The following is an 8,097-nucleotide window of genomic DNA, read 5'->3' on the forward strand; positions in this document are numbered from 1 at the left end:
TGTGGGAATGAAAAATGCAGAGTGCTGAGCATTTACAGCCATTGATTTTGGCTTCATTCAACAACTTCTGGCATAATTTTGGTGCTTGTGGACCACATGCATGTGTGTGGAAAGTTAATTGGTCCTTTGGTGGAGAAGGAAGTATGATATGAAATTGAAAGACTAATTTGGGATTCTACTGGCTAAAAATAATTGCTTATTCATTTAGCTTTATGAGCTCATTTATGGAATATGATTTTAATGTAATCTTGTTTTTATTAGTAACTCATGCACAAATTCAAATGTTACACACACATGTGAGAAGTTGTTTCTGCAGTGCCTTTTAGTTAATCACTGCTGGGCAAAGCATTGGACTTCTGCAGGAACTTGGATCCTGCTTCAATGTTACCATAGGAATTTGTGCAGGTGCATTGACTGATTTGAAATTTGTAGAGAAGGTAGTTCAAGTGGACAACATTGCCAAGATAGGGCCCTTGACAAGGCAAGCTTCTTAGGCTTCTATTTCCTTGGTGAGCTGGTTTGCTTTCTTTACTCTGTCCAATCAACTTGTTAGTTGTTACTGGTTTTATTTGATGTGTTTAGAAGCAGGGGCACAGCAATAAATATGTGATGAAAGTCATTTGTTGGTTTCAGAAACTCTTCTTGGAAACACATTTTTCTATTCCTTTTATTTCATTATTTTCGTTTTCCATGACTGGATTTTTTTCTGGCGTTTATTGCTTTTCTATATAGTATGTGATTTTATTCTCTTCTTCCTCACCTCTTTTATTATGTTTGTGGGAGCAGAAGCCGGTACTTAATAAACTGCCAAGCATATTGTTGCCACATCTGCTGTTTTTGTAAGTTGACATCTTGTAGGATGGGCTTTATGTTAAGCAATAGCTCTTGTCTCTCCTAGCTTAATCATCGTAGAGAATTAATTTTTCGACTAACAGTGTCCCCATTCTGTCCATTTATTTAGTGTGAAACCATGGCCAGGGCAAAAAGAAGACTGAGAAGTCAGCAGAAGAAACAAAGAAATAAAGGATTCGATTCAATAATTCAATATATTTCAACCAAAACCCCTAGTTCTCAATATGGTTAGGAAACAATCAAATAAAATTAGGAAACTTAAATGGTACTAGTATGCTTCTTTCCTAGTAATTAAAACCCTAGAACCTGATGCCTTATGATCTAATAAAATGCTATCATAAAAATTGCTATGAAGATATAAAAAATCCTGGAAAATTAAAAACAAAATAAGTTAACAAGATTTCCCTCATTACACAATACTACAGCCCCAACCCCCAAAATCTACATGGAAGAATATAATGTATGTACATATGTATGTATGTATGTGTGACCGCTGTTCTGTTGGCAATTGGGCATTGTTGAATCGTAGCAGGGAATATTATACAGATGAGGGGGTTATTTGTTCCTTTCTTTTCTGGGGTTAGAAGGAAGCTGCTTAGTGACATTAGAGCTCTGTAAACTAAATGCATTCTCTAAGTTCTAAGCATTCATTAGGTTTGGCTGTGAGTCTTACAGCTGCCAAAAATGAAGGCAGTAATGGTGAGGTCAATGACATGAAAATAATTGTTCTTGTTTTCATCTTAGTTATTTGCATTTTTTTTTCCTGTTTTTAAAAGTTTTTTACTTGTTCATTCACTGGAAATTGCAGGGAATACGATTTTTTTTTTTTTTTAATAATTTGTGTAATTTTGATATGTTTTAGTATTGCTTTCTCCAGTCCTACTTTCTCACTGGATTATCCTGTTTTTTCAGATTCTGGAGCAGCCAGTAATAATTACTGTAATGTAAAATGAAAGTATGTTCCTTTAGTACACACAGAATTAAAGCCGATTTATCACTCAATATCATGGTTTTAAATCGCGGTAGCGGGTAGCGTAACGTAATGGTAACGGGTGTAAGGGGAAGCGGGAGTAGCGGATGTTACATAACGGGAAGCGGGTGTAACAGCCGTGAATTTTTTTGAAGCACGCACAACCTTATGCATATTAGTGTACTTGCATGTTTTAAGCTCTTAGCCATTCTTAGAAAGAGTTTTAGTGTATTTTGCATCCTTTAGTTCAAGTAATTAAGTTATTTGGTAAGGGCAACAAGTTTACATTTAATTTAAACCACCATTGATAGAAAATTACGTGTGTGTGCGCGTATGTGTGTGTGTGTGTGTGCACGCGTATTTATACTTCTCATTATTTTTATATGTGATAAATTCTTATGTGTGCTAAATTAATTAAAAAAAAAAAAAATTATACACTTCATTAATCTAGTAGACACATAAGACATATGAATAATATAAATATAAAATAGCCAAAAAACAAAAGAAGGTTGAAGTTGAAAAGTAAAGAACATAAATATTACATTACTAATATTATCAAAAAAATATATTTTCCTAAAAAGTTAGTATTTTGAAATTGTTTATTAATGCATCTATTTTGAGTATTTAAAGAAATAGTAAATTTTGTATCATTGTCATCCTCATCATAATCTTTTCCCCCTCTTGCCACTTGGTATATTGAGAATGATATATGAAAGAGAGAAAAAGTATGAACAACAATAACAAAACCAAGCCTTAAAATATGAAGAAAAGGTAAAAAAATAAAATATTTTTTTTGTGTAACAGTCCTGTAGCGGTTACGTAATGGCCGTAGCAGCCTTTATGTAATGGTCGTGGTCCGTAACGGCCACTACGGCCGTGATTTTTCTTCCCACCGATTTCGCGGTATGTAATGGTATCGGTAACCCAAAAAACCGTTACGTAATGGCGTTACGTAACGGTCGCGGCCTTTATTTAAAACCATGCTCAATATACTATTTTAATGCATGTAGTGAGTATCAGAAAGATAGAATCCAAAGAAGTGAGACTAATGATTCTTCCCCACATATCTAAATCATTAAGATAATAAGAACACCCTATACATACTTCTAATTGTGCAAAATTAAATTGAAACATCCTCTAACTTGTGCAAGTTAAAATGAACTCGAGTATCTTGAAAGATAAGTAAGAAGAGAAGAGAATATCTTACCAAATGTGCACTGATAACCTAGAAGAATTTGGGATTGAATACTTCTAGTATGGTGCACTATAACAAACCTTTGGGAAAAGTATCCTAAATGGCTTGTGTAGACATGAGGGATTCCCCTAGTAGGACTTTAAAATGGCCCAAAATCTCTATATGCTAAAAGCGTGAAGGAACGGATCTATAATAAAAATGGTCAATTTTTTGTGTCGTCTATTTTAACACCATTTACTATTGGATGCTGCTTTTTATGGGTATTCTAGCAAAATTGAGAGAAAGGCAGAGGTTCAGCTTCTACATATCTCCTTGTCTCTCTGTATTCTATATTCCTTTCTTAGTCACTATTCTCTCTCCTTCTCTCCCTCTATCTCAAGTTGCATGGCCGTGAAGATTAGGGTAGACCATTTACCATCATTAGAGGTTCATTTGTTTGCAGGACTTTGCTCCACCTTATGGGTCATCCTCTTGTTTTTCCCCTTCCATATGCTTTCTGACCACCTCTGGGACTCTGTTTACTCTGGTCTCACTTCTTCCAACCTCTGTGTTGCCAACCCTCCATTACCTGCCGCCGTCTCTATGCTCTCAGCCATGTCTTCTCTAAGCATTGCCTCTACTGCCCCATGAAGGTGTCCTGTCCGTGGCATTCTAGTGTGCGCCTTTCAGAGATCTGATGGGAGTGCTAAATTTTCAAGAGGTAGACTTGAGATTATTTTTTCAAAATGTAATTTTTCAATTTCGAAACACTATAATTGAAGCCCTGTCCAAGCCCATTGTCACTGTGACTGGACCTGTGCAAAGCATGCTATTCTCTAAATTTTTACAACTTTGGAGGTACTAATTTTAGGGGAACCATAGTATTTTAGGATTTTAAAAAATATTTCAAAAAGCATTGGCTCAATGCCAATCAAGGTGGCTCTAGCCTGAGGCAAGACTATACGGACCTATTATGTGAAGAGCTCTCCAGTTTGCATATTGTTAAAGGTTATACCCATTGTTGATCTACAATTCCCCGTAAATAGTATGGACATCAATTGATGCCTTCCTTACATCAATTCATCAACATCTTCTACTGTGAACCATAAAATTGCAACATAAAATAAAATAGCATGGACACTTAAAATTTTAAGGGTCGTGGTTGATGGAGTTGATATGGTAAACACCTTAGTCTTCTGATATCAAATCTGTTCGTGATATGTAAGAAGTGTTAATCTCGCGTGAGCTTGTTGACATGCAGAGTCAGAATGATAATCAAGAAAATTCATTTTTCACCACCGTTTACTATTTTGGTTAGAGCCATTCTACTTTTGATGCATCATGTTTCTTTCTAGGCTCACATTGGTCCACACATTCATGCATGTATATTTATTTACTAATCATTTTGTTTGTTTCCTTCCCTTAAATAACATAAAGTTTATTTTTTTAATTAATATTTCTTGACTCATTCCCTTACTTTTCATTTTTTTAGGGAAAACATTCACATGAAATATGATCTTATTATTTTCAGAGTTTAAATGTGTCTTACTACTTTGCTTCTTGTTCATGTATCAATATATGCATGTCATCAAGAATTGATTATGGAAATTTTTACTGAATCTTATGATTCGATTTGATTTGATTCTCAAATCTCGATTCCCAAATTGAAATTTTGATTCACAATTTGAATCGTGATTTAACAACTATGGTGTGGATGTATGCATACTCATTTTGTTTTTTTTCACTTAACTACTTGTATTATTGGTGTCATTAAAGTTCTATGACTAAGAGTTTTCTTTTCTTTGTAAACAGGTAAATCATACCATGGTGGAACATTAGCTCTTGGATATTATCATGATATGGACATTGTTGCTATAGTGATACACACACACACACACACACACACACACACATATATATATATATATATATATATATATATATATTCTAAAAGCATGAAGGGAGAGATGAACCATAAACTTGGTTGATTTTCCTGTGCTGCCCATTTTGCCCCGCTAATTGTCCACTTCATGGCCAGGCCTGTCCACAGGTATTTGCATCTCTCTCTCTCTCTCTCTCTCTCTCTCTCTCTCTCTCTCTCTCTCTCTCTCCTTTTATCAAATTCATTCTCTTTCTCCGTGGTTCCTTTTTCTCTTTCTTTTTAAAAGTTTAAACAACTAAAAAAAATAGAGGGAATGTACTTGATTTGGAGAAGTCATGGGCGTAGTCATTGCAAGAGGTTATTGTGAATGTTCTAGTCTCATTGGAGCTAAATTTAGGCTCTCACATGTGTGTGTGTAGATATAAAAGTCTAATTGTGCCATAACTTAATTGTATTGAGTTCATTTATTTTGTCATTTGGTCACATTCATCTCTGAATATGTACATTTAGTTGTTTGGGGGATCCTTTCAATTGGTGAAGGTTGATAATTGATTTTGGAGCTTAGGAATGTTATTGCATGTGCACACAAAAGTTGAACATGCCTTCAATTTATGCTTATTGACTGGTAAATAATTGGAAGTCCATGCGCATGCAATTGATGGAATTGGGTGCATGTGATTGATAGACTTGTATATATCTTTCTCTCTTTTTACCTGTAGAAAATTTAAGGGGCTTTGGATGGTGTATATATGTCAAGCCATGATTCTAGATTCTTGACTATTGTTAAGTTAATGAGAACTCAAATGTTTTCATATTATCTTTTTTAAGCCATCTCTAGCAACTACTGTTACCTCTTTTGATTTTCCTTGTGACCCAAAATCCCTTTGTGAAATCACAGTTTAGAGTTTTCCTTTCCCTACCTAATCATGATCGTTAGCTACATGAGTGCAATCTAATCATGGTACTTAATCCAAGCAATGGATCACTCTTTGATAAAATTAAGAAAGTGTTGGAGTTTTAGAAGAATCAACGCTCTCTCATATGCCCTAGGCGTATATGCCACAGAAGAGTACTGTCAGACTTTTACTCTACGGTTGCAGCTCCACTTACAACTGTGGTACCCAGCAGTGTGTAAATATTATCCGGGACTTTGTTCCCCTTCATTACGATTAGAACTCCCTTGCTCACCTTCATTACCCCACATTCGGACTTGTAACTGAAACCGTTACAATCCAAGGTGCCTAATGAAACCAGATTTTTCCTTAACTTTGGTATGTGCCTCACATCGCACAACGTTCTCATCTCACCATTCTACATCCTGATTCTAATATTCCTTATCCCGATCACTTTGCATGCAACATTGTTCCCCATCAGAACGGAATCAGAACTGACTAGTCTATACATAGTAAACCAATCCTTATTGGGTGTCATATGATATGAACATGTAGAGTCCAAAATCCAAGAATCTGCGAACTCATTCGAGCCCAATGAAATCGAGAGCATATCATGGCCACCGCTTCCAAAGTCTCCTTCAACTACATTCGTCGTTATTGGCGAACCTTCTTTGTTTTCAACACCTCTCTTCCTCCTTTTCAGACACTCAGGTTTTATGTGCCCTCTTTTGCTGCACTTAAAACACTGTACATCCTTCTTCTTCCTAAACTTGGTCCAAGCCTTATGGCCACTCGATTCACCTTGGAAACCGCTCCTCCCACGATCTTGATATTCCCTTACCATGAGCCCTTCAGCGTGTGAACCCTCGTCACTGGCCTTCTTCCTTTGGTGGAATCTCAACAATGCACTTGTGATATTCTCCAACTCCAAGGTTTCTTTTCCCCAAGTTAGAGTCCTAGCCAGGTTTTCGTATGTCGGAGACGTCGGTAAGGAATTTAGTAGCATCAATGCCTTATCCCCTTCCTCAAACTTCACATCGATGTGCATCAGATCGCTAATGATCTGATTGAAAGTGTTGATTTGTTGAGAAAGGTTCGAATCCTACGCCATCTTAAGTCAATAAAGCATTTTTCTTAAGATACATTTTTTTTTTTTGTAAGCGACTTGAACATGTACCGGTTTTCAAGCTTCAACCATATTGCAGCTGGCGATTCCTCATCCATGACGTAGCGCATAACGTCATCGACTAGATAATGCTGGATAGTGGAAACCGCCTTTGCTTCAAGTTCCTTCCAACTTGTGTCGTTCATGTCGTCCGACTTCTTTCCATATAACGCCTTTGTCATCCCTTGTTGCACTAGTAACTCTTTCACCCTTTGTTGTCAAAGCTCGAAATCACCCGTTCTATCGAACTTGTTCACATCGAACTTCATCAAAGAGACCCCAACTATTGTAGAACCAATAGCTTTGATACCACTTGCTGTTTTTTGTTCAACTTGAACACATGCAGCGGAAGCACACTATCAATCACGAAACAAGCAACAACCACTAATGCAAACACTCAATGATGAAATATATTCAAGAAGCAATCAAGCAATAATAAGAAGAAGTAAAAACACAACTAGAACGCACAAGGTTTATGTGGTTCGGCAATAGTTTACGTCCACGGGAGCAACACTTCGGTTTTCACGATGAACAATGTCAAAGCTTATATCTTTGGGTTACAATATTATTCAAGTATGAACACAATGCACACAAAAGTGTTCTAGAATATCTAAACTACATCTATGTTGATCCCCGGAGGAAAACTCTCTGTATTAGCCCAATCTACAAACCTTTGATTTGAAATCATGTAATCTGTCAGCGACAGTAATCGTCGACGGTTTGGTGCTAAGAAAAATGCCTTTTGCGTGCTACTTGAAACCGTCGATGGTTGGGGCCCAATCCATCGATGGTTTGCCAAAAGCTTTGCAAACTGCCTTCATGAAATAGTCCCTCACTTTACGTGGCTTTCTCTGGTACATGTGATTCGCTCTGAATATGAGCCACATCCCCATCAAGCTTCAACCAACCTACTAGAGGCTTTTCTCAGATTACTTTTCTAGGAGTTCTAACCTTCGACGTTCTCGTTTTCACCTGAAGCTCTTCCAATAAATTCTTTTCTATAAAAGACAGAGAACTCTTCACACCTTCTGCAATTCTTGTGAGCCAAAACCTTATAGATAACCAAACTGAATTTCTCGACTCATACTTATCTTCCATGCGGGCCTTACAACGTCTGAGTTATAGTGTCCAAGAAATTATGGTAGGTAACGAACCGATAAT

Source organism: Malania oleifera, chromosome 2, assembly GCF_029873635.1.
Source record: "Malania oleifera isolate guangnan ecotype guangnan chromosome 2, ASM2987363v1, whole genome shotgun sequence".
Taxonomy (NCBI): Eukaryota; Viridiplantae; Streptophyta; class Magnoliopsida; order Santalales; family Ximeniaceae; genus Malania; species Malania oleifera.